This window comes from Motacilla alba, chromosome 13, assembly GCF_015832195.1.
Source record: "Motacilla alba alba isolate MOTALB_02 chromosome 13, Motacilla_alba_V1.0_pri, whole genome shotgun sequence".
NCBI classification, from domain to species: domain Eukaryota; kingdom Metazoa; phylum Chordata; class Aves; order Passeriformes; family Motacillidae; genus Motacilla; species Motacilla alba.
The window spans coordinates 8026478-8040322 of record NC_052028.1 but is presented as its reverse complement, the minus strand read 5'-3'; positions in this window follow the sequence as shown (position 1 = coordinate 8040322).

Genomic DNA, 13845 nt, shown 5'->3' with positions numbered 1-13845 from the left:
CGTGTGCCCTCCCCAAAGGTCTGGAGAGACTTGAAACCTCACAGAGGTGCATGTGGGAGCACAGGGGCTGTGTCAGCAGGACCATCACCACTCCTGAGTGCCTCTCATTACAGGTTGGAGGTTAAAAAACCATCCCTCCTTGGACCACATCAGCAGAAGTCATGGGCTTCATCCCAGGGATGTGGAGGTTGCTGTTCACCGCTCGTCAAGTGAGGCTCGTTAATGCGCGGAGCGGAGGGGTTGTGTGCAAAGCCAGCGACTCAAGGTCTGCAGCATCCCATATGGCAGTAAAATTATTCAAGGAGAAATTATGCAGATAGTCAACAAGTTCAAGCTGCAATGAATTATGCTGAAAACATCAGCAGAAGTAGCAGTCAATTTGTGTTAACGGTCAACGAGCGCAGTTCACTTCTTTCTTCCTGTTGGAGGCCCTGGGGGCTCAGGGATGCTCTAACAAACTCCCCATAGCTATAGCTCTTACATCAGTCTGTGACAGCACTAGTAAATTAGCAGGAAAAAAATGTCTGAGAGTAACAGCCATCACACAAAGGACACAGCACTTCATCCTCTGGCAGCTCATCCACTAGTTTTCCAGACATAGCAGAGGGCAAGTGTGGGAGGAAAAAGGGCAGCAGGGAAGGTGTTGGCTTTGCTGCAGTTACAGCTACAGGCTGACTCCCAATGTGCTACAGGGGGGAATTGCTTCCAACAAACAGGGGGCAGGGTTAGATCAGTTATTAGAAAGAAGTAACCACCTGTGAGGGTGGCAAGGAACTGGCACAGGTTGCCCAGAGAAGCTGGGAATGGAATGTACCATCCCTGGAGGGACTGAAAAAGCATGAAGATGTGGCACCTGGGAAAATGGTTTAGTGGTGATCTTGGCAGTGCTGGGATGGTGGTTGGACTGGATGATCTTAGAGGTCTTTTTCAACCTAAATGATTCTGTGATTCTATGACTCTGAATAAAGCACAGGTTTTAGAAATTATAATGAGGTTTGTGTCAAACATCCTTAAAAACATCACCAAAGCAGGAGGGAGGCTGATACAGTCATCACACAACATCAGGCAATGATACAGAATCAATTTTTTTTTATTTAAATCCTTGCAGCAATAAAATCAAACCCACTGACTGGTTTCCAAGGTTGGGGTTTTTTTGAGTCAGCCAAGCGAATCCCTGAATTATCATCTGCAGCAAACAGAAAACAGACACACTGTTAAGCCAGGCTGTAAATATCACTGAAAAGCACGCCCTGACCAATAAATCAGGGGCTGTGGTGGCAACGGTGTTAATGCAAACTGGCTCATGAGAAAATGCACATTCTTGCTCACGAGGGGCACATAATGTATTTGTGGCATTGCAGGAGAGAGGCAGCTAATGAATGCTTGTTGTGTAGCACCATTTGCTCATGAAACCCTTCAGACCATTGTCAAGAACCTCCCAACTGATGGATGGAATTGACGTATGGAAAGATTTGCACTTCTTTTCACACCTCCTTGGGAAGGCTGTGATGGTCTAGAGCGTGCTGTGAGTTTGCTGAAAACTCAAAGTCAGAAAAAGCTGCGGGTCACCCAGCCCTGGGTCCAGGCTGCCAGTTCCCAGATCATCTATAAAGTGAACATGTCATCTTCAGGAGTTTGCAGTCCTTTCACATCAGAACAAAAATATTTGCTCAATGAAACTTATGACTCTCTGGAGCTGTGTCTGAAGCTGGAAGCTGGGGGAGCACATGAGCTACAGCACCAAGAGGGAAACCTGGGCTCCTGCACTGCATGAGGCACGTGGGGGTCCCAAAGACACATCAGTCGCCAGGAAGGGGGTGTGTATGCGTGTGACTGAAACCCAAAGGTGGTCCATAGGTACCCCAGGACAGGAAAACTGGTTCCACTTCAGTAGAGTGAGTCTCACCACAGTGATGTGATGTTTAAACACATGAAAAGGAATAGGAAAAATTAAGGAAAGTTTAGTATAGAATGCATTGAATTTAATAGAATTTACATTGCTGTCAACTCTAGTAATGTTGGCATTTCAATTCATTAGAAACCCAGACAAATTAGATGTTTGTATTCATTTAAAATAATTTCTCCTCTTTGACCTAGCCTAATATATCATATTATGTCTTTCTGCAGTGCAAGCTGCTGTTTAAATGAACCCAAAAGAATATACGAGTAAAATATTAAGTAGTTGTCATTAACAACAAGGTTCATTAAAATCCAGGACCACAGTTTCTGTGCAGCTATTTTTGCCAAGCCAAACACAAACTATTCTCCTACAAATGTAGGATTTGTGTTCCTTGCTGTATTAAAGCCAAAATAGCTTGTGACAGTGTTTTCACAAATAAAACATGAATTTGAACTGTACTCACTGCAAAGAAAAAGAAGCAGGAAAGGGGAAGTGTTGTGTCTCAATACATAATCCTTATTCAAATAATATTTACTCTTTTTTTCCTAATAAAAACCTCCCATGTTTCTGCTATTTTATATATACATTTTCAGATTTTCATGTGATTTTTATGAGCAGCTATATTCTGGTGTGAAAAAAAAAGCTGGATAATCAGCAAGCATCTCCCCAAACATTCAAATATTCAATTTTGGAAATTTTTGTTTATGTCAGCCCTGGGTCCAACACAGAGCAGCATTTATGCACTCAGAGTAACCCATGAGTAAGCTTCTCTCATAACTGCATTATTCATTTCTCCATCATCAGAAATAGATAGTGTCAGTGAAGGCTACATAAATTATATTTATCCAGCAGGCTTAACCAAAGACCTAAGAATCTTGCTAAAGATATATTAATGTGGTTGTCAGATGGGGAGAGAGATAAGGAGAAAATACAGGGCTTCCCCAACATCTGGAGAAAATCAGATGCAGAATGGAATAAACTGCTAAAGACAATGCAAATATTAACTACAGCTGACATAACCTCAAAAGATCCATTCCAGGATGCTCCTCTGATAGACTCCAGCAAAAGCCATAACTGTAGTTTAATAATAGGATAGATAGATAGATAGATAGATAGATAGATAGATAGATATAGACACAGATTAGATAGAGATTAGATAGATAGATATAGATAGACAGAGATGATGGATAGATAGATAGATAGATAGATAGATAGATAGATAGACAGACAGATAGATAGACAGATAGATAATAGATAATCAAGTGGGTCTCCAAATAGGATATGGATTATCATTATGTTCAGCAGACAGGACATGGCATGAAGCAGAAAACGCTCTTTATTTCTCCTACACTACCAAAGTCTGTGGCAAGGCATTTCTGCTGTTTCAGCTCTTCCTTATTAAAAGATTTTATAGAAGACTTAATTTAAATGTACACTTCCACAGCTCCTGGCCATGGTTTCCCAGGTGTGCAGGTTGACTCATAATGTCACAACTACCATCTGTTGACTGTCTGGGGTGTTCAGGGAGATCTTTCCGTGTGGTCTGATTTGATTTCTGCCTGAAATCCGCGCTCCTTCCTTTGGATGACATCCAGAAAACACCTGCAATTTTTCATTTTGAAATACTGTTTGCAGCTTGCTACATGCTGGCTGGAGAGCTGAGAGATCCTTGGGGAAATGAGTGACATCAGCATGAGCCATTTGTCATAATGACTCAGAAAATTGCAGGGTAAGACGTACATATTAGCATGACAATAGGAAGAGGGCTCACTTGTTCTCCCCATCAAGCAAGTGGTACTTTCTGCCCCAAACCAAGACCCCTCTCAACCCACCCTGATCGTGGTTTATGGAGCAACACCAATGAAGGACCCAGCCTCCTTGACCCCAATTCAAGAGCCAGGAGCTGAGAGCAGGAGAGAGGTGGCACTTTTTCAGCTTGAAAGCAGAGAGGTCTGTTATGTGTAGAGAGGAGATTACTTAAATATTAGTAAACAAACACATTTTTAGCCATCAGCTGAGCCTACAAAGGCTGGACTCATTTTGGAGCATTCCTTTTGTTCTGTGCTGCAAAGTCTCTGCAGGGACCCAGCAGGAGATGGACCCTGTGATAAGGGGCACATCAGAGATGTCACAGCAAAGGGATCTCTGGGGCCAGCAGGGCTGCTGGGAGCAGCAGGACTCTACCTGGTGACCAGAGAGAGGGACAGGGATGCACAGCAAAATAAAATAAATATAAATACATGAAAGCCACAGCCCAGTGAGTTCTCCCTGATAAGGCTGTTGCAGCCCATCTATAGATATGTCTGTATGTGAGTACAAGTTTCTCTTCTTATTCACGAGCAGCTCAGAGCTCAGAAAGGGACCTCTGCCATACTGCCTTGTAATATAATAATATATGTGTAATATCTGAAGATCAAGACCATTTCTCTGTTAAATTAGATAACAAATAATTAGATAATTTTAATTTACTCTATGAATCTTCTAGAGAGTAAACTGCTTACAGGCAGCTAATGCAATAAACTTACTTTATAAGTAGAGAGCAACATCTGTTACCATGAAGAGTCTGCAGCTGGCATTAGGATTCTGTGCACACCCAGCCGTAGTTAGAGTAAATGTATCATTAAGTTGGTATCCTTTCCTATTCAAAGCACACTTTTCAAGATTTATGTACTGCAGACAATGAGATAGCAGGAGAATCAACTTGTGCTCGACTCGTCTTGCATTCAGCCCCTGTCCCATGGCAAGATAACTGTAATAAAAAAGGTAAGACAGAGCATGGAACTTAGGTCACTTCTACATGTGGCAAAGGAAATACAACTCCAGCTCCACACCCATCCAAAGGAATGGCAAACCAGAAGGTATTCTGAAAGGGTATCCTTAAGGTCACAAAATCAAGCACTAAAAAGTCAAGTCTCTTCATCCGTCTTCCTCCCATAGTCACTGCTCTCAGGGATGCAATTACAGGGAGCATCCCAGGCCTGTAGGCAAAAACATGAGTAAATATGGCTTCTAGAAATTCTTCAGTGTCTTAGCTGAGTATGTGAGAACTTCAGTTTCTCCAGAGATTTGTAAACTGAATGAACTAGGCAAATAAGAATGACAGAAAGGGATGTTCTTTGTAAAAAGATCTACTCTGCTGTGGGTGTGACATTACAATTCCAGATCCAAAGGGTGCTATGAAAGATCAATTAATACATTTTCATTGGGCAGAAGAATGTATTAAAGGACACATGTCAATCCGTGCACTTCACCTTTTTCAAAATTACCATGACAATGCATTGTGTCCAGAAGTGACCAGTGATTTCTTAGATGCCCTCATGGTTTGAAGGGAGAAGAAACCTGTTTTTCAGTGGATGGGTGCCTCATTGCCATTGACAGAGCTTGCCTAGATTTCTAACTGAACTGGCAGCACGATATAAAAATAAAACCAAATCAGCCGAGCAACACTATTGTGCATTTTAGCAGTAATAGAAAACCACATTGTCCCTTCAGGCTGATGAGCACAGCACTGAAGATATTGCCTGATGTCATTTATGTGAAAGTTGCATTTTTATTATAAATTAATCTACCATGTCAGTCACACATGCAAACCCTGTCAATGGTCATCACACACACCAAGAAAATGAGCTTTACTTGCTTCTCGATTTTGCAGTTGCTGATTTCTCCTGTTTAAGAGGAGCTCAACAAGATAGGATTAATGGGCAGAAGTTTGGCAATAACAGTGGGAAAGAGGGACAGCACCCAGCAGGAGCACGGGGCTGCATCATCCATGTGTGTGCTGTGTGTGAAATGACTGGAAGGTCCTTGGCAGATTAACTGGGAAGAAAGAATCTTGTGCCTGAGCTTTCATTGCCATCATGGGCTCTTAAAATCTCCCTTTCCTTCTTTGTAGCCTTTGGGACAAGTCCCAGTGGGGGTCACTGAGTGTATGGATGGTTTGTCTCAACACCTTCAACTTTGTGCCAATGTCTTCTGTCCAAGAAGATTAAAGGCTTTGGGAAGAATCAACTTGAACATCATGAAGCAAAGACAAATAAGTCAACACAGGAGCCGCATCACAGCCAGCTACACAACAAAGCTCCCTCCTAAGATGTACATGGTGGGAAAATCCAGCAGACACTTGATTTAGCCTTTAGTACAGAACTTCTAGAGAGTTGCCCTTCATGTCAAGCTCTAAATAATGCAATCCAAGTTGAGCTCTAGAAAATGCAATCCAAGTTCTTCAGCCGCTGGAAGGTGTCACCTGCTCTGTGTAAGGACACAGAGATCCTGACATGATAGATGGCTGAGAAATGACCATGACAATGCTAGAACTAGGTCACTATGATTGCTATACACCAACATGGGAGCCAACTGCATTTTAAACACACAGCACAAGGGCCTGTGATGGCCAAGTGACCTGAGAATAATGCACTGGAACCTTGAAAGTTGTAGCCCTGATTATGGACCAGAGCCCCTGGTAATATTTCAATATTATACCCAGAAATGAGCTACAAAAAGACTTTTTTTTACCTCCAGAATATTATTCCATTCTAGACCAGAATTAGTAACAATTCCTAGGATTTTCAGCACCAAGGGGCCAATCCCAGTGTATTTTCTCCTCTTTTCCTGGTGGATGGGAAGAACCTGTGGTGTCCTGTATTCTGCTCCAGGCGGGTGCCCACAGAAGCAGATGGGGAAAATGTGTGAGATTCACTTTGAGCCTGACAATTCACTTTGACTCTGACTCTGAGTTTTCAAAGTAGAATTCAGTTCATGTCTTAATGTGGAGTTCAAAGTCAGCATTTGTCAATGTGCTTTTTTTAATCTCATTGTTCTCATCAGGCTATTTTTAATCTCGTTGTTCTTAGAATCATGGAATGGTTTGGGTTGGAAAGGGCCTTGAAGATCATCTCATTCCAACATCCCCACTGGGGACAGCGACACCTTCCACTAGACCAGGTTGCTCCAAGCCCATCTATTCTGGCCTTGAACACTTCCAGACATGAGGCACCCACAGCTTCTCTGAGTAAAACACACCTCTTCTTTCCCAGAAAACTGAGCCAAGAAAAATTTGCAAAAAGCTTACAACTGCAAACACTGTGAGTGATGGCAGCCACCTCTGTTACAGAGTGTGAGCCTTATGCACAGATGGTGAGCTGTATTTTGCTTGTGTGATCCAGGTAGATCCTCAGGGAGAGGGAACTTGAGTAATTTTGGGAGAAAATGTGCATCTGCAGCCCTAAGCATAGACCTGTCTGTACTGACATTGCACTTGAACTTGTCCAGCTTCAGATAGTCCACATAGTGATCTATCTGAACCCTGTGATCACAATGATCTGACTGTGAAAATTGCTTTGAATGTGGGGCTTCACACTCCAGATTTGGCCCCATTATCTATGGTTGGGTCAAGTGGTTTGTATAAAAATACATGTAAAATACATGAAATATTATAGATAGATATATAGAAATACACATCTCAAAACAGCTTGCAGCCTCATGGGCCTTTTAGAACAGTCCATGTGATTCCTGTATGTGCAGAAGTCTCTGTTTGAGCTGAGACACTAACTACTCTGTGGGGGGAAGGAGCAAGCAGCTTAAGATGCACTGAAAATTTGATAACTGGATTAGGCACAAGAAAGAATTTCCTGAGGGGAATAGAATCCACATCTTCTCTACTGAGAAAGATTTTTAGACCAATCTCATTTATCATGCATTCATTTGTTGAGTAAATATTCATAATATATAAGTGCTAGTGTCACTTTAATATTCTGATTAGCATGGTACATCGTTTCATCTGTCTAGATAATGGTGAAAGTCATACTAATCGAAGTAATGTTGTGTGTCAAATGATACAGAGCTGATTTACTTAAGACTCGAATGTCTGCTCCAATTAGCTTCCAAAGTACATTGCACTGAAGTTCTTATTTCGGGTTTTTTGGTTTTTTTGTATGAAAAAGAATACATAAAAAGTATGAGTTGCAAAGCAGGTCCACCGAAGTTCTCTTCTATTACCTCTCGATATATCCACTGACCTTCAGCCAGCCATTTCCAAAGAAGCCTGCAAAACTCCTAAGAGTTATCCCCTGCTCCAGTAATAAATTCATATTTATTTGCAAAAACAAGCTCAGAGAGTTGCCTAGTTCAGATCTCAGGCTTTTCTGTGCACTGCTCAATTGCTACAGCAGCCCTTCAAGAGACAGGGAAACTGTAGAATAAAAGATGTGAGAGATATAAAGTTCACATGGTTGACTGAAATCAGATCATTGTATCTAAATTGCTTTTTTAATGCTGTTGTGTGTGTTTATAATCCATCTTTACAAGGCACACAAAGAAAGCAACACTCAGGTGGGTTACCATTGAAAGTCTGACCTTATTAGCACCCACTCTATCTTGTCATTTGCACTAACACTAGTAGAAAATATTGTACCAGACACCCCAATATTATTGCACTTCAGAAGTGTATTTGAAAAGTAGTTTACATGACAATCACACATCCATTTCAGGCCAAGTGAATGCAATGAATAAGGAAATACAAAGAAACATTAGCTGGCCATAACAGTGAAAACAGAATTGCTTTGGCCACATCAGCTTTGAATTGATTGAAATAGAACAAAATATTCAATGTCTGCATAGATATTACTTGAGAATAAATGGGAAGAAACATGAAAGTCTGTAATCCCAGTTAATTTTATTTTTAAATAGCAAAATTACTAGTTCAGGTGCCTGCACACTGCAGGCAAGCAGTGTGTATCTCAAGCCTATAAAAATTAACTTGTATCTTGTACCTCAAGCCTATAAAAATTAACTGTAGGAACTGTAGGAAACCAGTCTCTGATTCAAAGCCCTTCAGCCCAAGGTAGAACCCCAAGGTATAATGCTCAAACCTAAACCTATTCACACTCATACCACATGAGCTGAGCACTTGTTCATACTGCAGTGATTTTTAAGGGGAATTTAGATACAGGCTTCAGCACTCTGCTGAATCAGCTCTCAGCAGATCTTCCAGTCTATAGTGTCAAATCCCGAGGAAGGGTTTTTGCAGTATCTACAATGTCTAAGTGCAAAGAAGGGACTAGGGGATATGGTATCTGGATCCTGTGGGCTTGTCTGGGAGCCACCACCACCCCGTGCCCACAGCCCCAGCCCTGGGTGCTCTGCTGCTGCTGCTGCCCAGCTGCTCCTCAGCATTTAGTACCTCTTTAAATTCTTCTGTTGAGCCAGAGGATCCTGAGAAAGAACAAGTAAATATTTAATCTACTGTCTGAGTTTTAACAGGTAGTTCTGGGGAGAGCTATTGAATTTTTATTATGAAAGATGATTTGTGCTCCGAATACCAGAATGTGGTTCTCACACAAGGATGTTCAGAGAAGCAGACTCTCCCCAGAAATACTCAAATTACCAACATTTCAACCAGGTTTTAATGACTCTTTTCTGAACTGAGGGGACTTTGTCAGTATTCATGCAGTGGTCCAGTCGGGGAAGCTGCAACAGTATCACTGCCTTTTCAAAGCCAGGGATGAAGTTGATTTGCATCGTTCAGTCACCAATAGCAATATCAAATACAGTTTGATCAATAGCAGCTGACAGCCCTGGAATAGCTTTGGCAATGCAGACGTGCACCCAAGCACAGGCTCTGTCAGAGCGTCGGATATCGGCACAGCCTGAACAGGGCTGCGCTCCCGCCGGCCACTTTAACCTTCCAAAGGACAGAGGAGAAGAGACTCCAGCCTGAACTTCCTTATTTTTAATTAAGTTAATTCTTCAGGTTACTTTAATTGAGTAATTTGTATTTAATTTCCTGTTCAAGGGGGAGAAAGGATCAGGAGAAACAGATGTTGCCCCCTGCAGTCTTTAGAATGAAGAGAGCCATGAAAACTCATCTGTCCATCTGACTGCTTTTTTTATTAAGTAACACAGATGCTGGGAAAGTGGAGAGAACTGAGGCAAAACATTAACTTCTGCTTTGGGTTTTTTCCCCATTCTGCTTTGTAATAGCTAAAAAAAGAAGATGGAAAATAAGGTAGTAAACCTGCTTTCTCTTTCAGCCTTTGAATACACAGCCAACATCTAGTTTGTCTTTTTTTCTGACGTGAGAGAGAAATGCAATTAGGGACTTTTTGCAATCACACACTGATTTTTCTAAAGAATGTTTAAGCAAAGGTTTATTTATGTGCATCATCTGTAAAGGATTCGTGTTTCTGTTTCTTGTAGAAGTCTAAAGTCCTAACAGCTAAAAAAGGTGCAGAAAATATTTAATGCAGACTGACATAGATATAAGTTTGGCCACGCTATTTGAAAACTTGTCAAACAGTGTAGTATTGTGATGCATCCTCTGTGTAGCTCTGTAGGGGTTGCAAATGCAAAAATTGCCTTGGGTTGCAAAGCAGAAGGAACAGGAATGCTTCTGCATGAGAAAGGGAGGAAAGAGAGGGGAAGTTCTTCAGATCAGTTTGGTTTTAGCCATTTTGTCAGATTTGTCAAGCACAATAGTATTCAAAAGATGTAGAATTCTGTAGGAACATATATAGAGGTTACAGGGGGAATGGCCTCTTCTGAACATGAAAATCTATTAATCTATTTCTACATCCATCTGGCTGTGATCAAATGAGTTTAAGGTGGTACAAATGGGATTGCAGTAGCTGTCCTTTGATTTCAAGTCCAGTCACTGTGCAATGAGGGCAGCTGAGAGCCTGGAGGCTCAGCCTAGAGGGACCATTGAGGGCCGATCCTGAGGCAGAGAAGCCTTGGCCATCATTTTGGGTCAGCCATGCATCACTCTCCCAGCTTTGCTCAGAGCTTCCCCACTGTAATTTCCTCACCAACTCAGCCATATCTGGTTTAGAGACCACTGTCAGCAAATTTGGTTGAGACCCTCAAGATCAGAAAATCATGGAATCATTTGGTTGGAGAAGAACTTCAGGATCATCAAGTCCAACCACTAACATCTCTTTACTGGAACATTTTCACTGAGAAATATTCTGACTGTACTTTTCCAGCTGGAGGGCATGTCAATCCTACACCTTGTCTATGTAAAGATCTTTTTATCTACTTGGATTTCACCAGTCTGAGAGCAGAGTGACCTATACTTACCCCCAGCTCCAAGGGATCAGGGATGCTCAGACCCAGAGGTTTGCAGTGGATTTTCTGGTGAGAAGGAGGAGAATACAGCTGGAGGAGCAGTCTGCAGGCATTAATGGGAAGGAGAAAAGTCATAACCTTGCCCTGGGTAAGTGTGCAAGCATCATATTTTTAGGGAAGAGATTGTTCTGCTGGAAGAAAATGATGCTGTTTTCCTCAATAAAAAAATGTATTTCAAATTACTAAAATATGTGAGCCATTTTCTTATATTCCACTAGCTTCAAACCATAAAAATTTATAGCTGAAGCCAAGTCCACATCAAGCTGATGCTGGTAAAAGGGACTAGACCATGACTTGTTATGTAAATAAGCCTATAAAATCTTGAGATTTTACATGAAAATCAGATCTGCAACAACCACTCTGCCTTAGCTCTCTGGATTGTTTAATTTGTATGTACATGATTATGCAGCGTTATTATACAGAGAAGGCAGTTTACAAACCTTTAAGTGATCAATCAGTTAAATAAATAAAGCATCTCTGGTGATGCTGTACTAACTCTTTAGGCAGTGCCTCATCCTTCTGTCATTAACATAATCAGCTTGAATAATGTTTTCACAGCAATTACCACCAGTGGGTCAATGTCTGCTATTAGCAACCTTTCCTCCATGGATCATGAACATAATAAAGGATGACAGCCCCAGAAGACACCGGGTGTCAGAAGACTTTCTCTAGTACCGGTGCCAGGCTGCTTTAATGCTTTAATGTGGCACATTTAGGGACAATAGATTGTCAAGGATCACTCAGTGCAACAACGATTTGCAGTCTCAGGGGGAGTTTTCTTGTTTTGAGAAGTTCAGCAAGTGTTATAAATCAGTAAATTATATCAGATGTAAGAGGAAACCCCATATACAAAAGTGTTTTGGCACACATAAAAGTTGTCCCTGCTCAGAAATGGCTTTTTCAATCTGGATTTTCTTTCCCTGAGTTGTTACCTCTTGGCATTAGGTCACATGGGGTAGAGCTGGCACCAACATTCAGGCTTTAAAGCAATTTCTTGCAGAAGAAATGCCAGTAAAATGTTTTAGAAAAAGCAGTATTTGCCACTAAACTTAATTAAAAGCAATGTGCTTTCAACTTAACACCCCAAGGTTACCTGAGGATTCTAGAGGTTAACTGCAATTGTTACTGCATTACATTCCAAACTCAGATTTTTCATGCCTTGTATGCTATAAATCCTGCAAAGTCAGGTTAGAGAACTCTACATGTAACACATGCATCTTGCTAATTTAAATATAGCAAAGTGATCTACAGACACTCAACAGCTTCCAATAGCTGGAAAATGTGTATCATAGATTGGTGGAGCTGACATTGCAGACCTCATGCCGGACCTCGGGGGGCATGAGGGCAGGTGTGGGAGCAGAACCCATCTGTCAGTCCCAATGAGCACTCCAGAGTTTTCACTGGTCCAGCAGAAAGGTGTCAGAGCAATAGGGTGATTGGAAAATGTGATGCTGCAAAGTTTTCCATTGCCAGTAAAGTAGACAATTTTCTCATAAATACCTTGACGGGGTGTTGTTTGTTTTTTTTTTCTTATGCAAAATACATGTGCAGATAAATCTGTCCACAGAAGTAAAAAAACAAAAAAATAAAAACAGTTCCACAGGTAGAGGCTACATTTACATCCAGTCTATGGTTCAGGTTGGTGACTGGGTGCTTTGCAATAATTTCCTCACTTCTTTCCAGCATCAGCCCTTGCAGAGTGATCCATCAGCTTCTCCAGGTTGGAGAAGGGATCTGGGGCTTTCTACAGATGAAAGGACTGCAAGAGCCAGCTCAGCCTGCATGGTGGGCAATACTTCCTTGGTAGCAATGTCAGATTTCCTGAAATGTGATTTTACTGAATAAGCTAAGGAAATAAACAAACAAAACAAACAAAAATAAAATATAAGCTCCTACAAGCACATGGGTACTATCTGAAGTCTTGATTTGAAAATAGATTTTGTCTTTTTTTTAAGATTCTTTTCTACTGCCACTTTGAAGTAACAACCATGTAAGTCTCATGTTTGGTATTATAATATACAGCAAATAACAGTATTTAGTATGCTGAATTTAACATGATTGGTGTGATCAGGAATTTAAAAAGCAAACCCCACCTCTGTCTCCTGTTCTTGGAAACATTTCAGCTATTCCCAGTTTCAATTATTTTCAATTCCACCAGTGTGATCAGTATGTTTAAAATTCAATCAGCCTTCTCATTTAAAATATTTCATGTGTGTGTCACACTAACAATCAGCAACAGTCCCGAATTTAACATCTGTTCCTAGTAGCAAAGAGGTTTAATTTGAGAAATGAAAAAAAATATATAACGTAATTACTAGGCATTCAATCACAATGAATAATGTGTTTGCTACCAGCATTCTGTTCTGTCAGCAAAATCTCTGGAGAGGCAGAGCAGCAGAAAAGTGGAATTGCTGGAAACTGGGGGGAAAACATCAAAATACTGAAATGGGAGAAAGATGCTGTTGTGCCTTCTGTGTGGGTCACCCAGGGGAGCACAGGGGTGGCTGCTGGGAGATGCACTCTTGCCAGCTTGTGAGCACCAGTGATGCTCTGCTGTCTTCATCTCTTCACCCCATCCCTCTGCCCTACTTGACTTCTGAAAACACGATGGACTTGTCACCACAGTGGGTACATTGGGTGATGCTGGGCCCAGCCTGTGTCTGTGTCTATGTCACCCACAACCATGTTTGAAAAACCACTCATAGAGATCCATTTTACAAACTTAAAATAATATTTCTTTCATCTGGTTTGTTTCCTATTACTCAGGTTGAATACTAGGAAAAATTTAATCACAGAATGAGTAGTTAAGCATTGGAACAGACTCT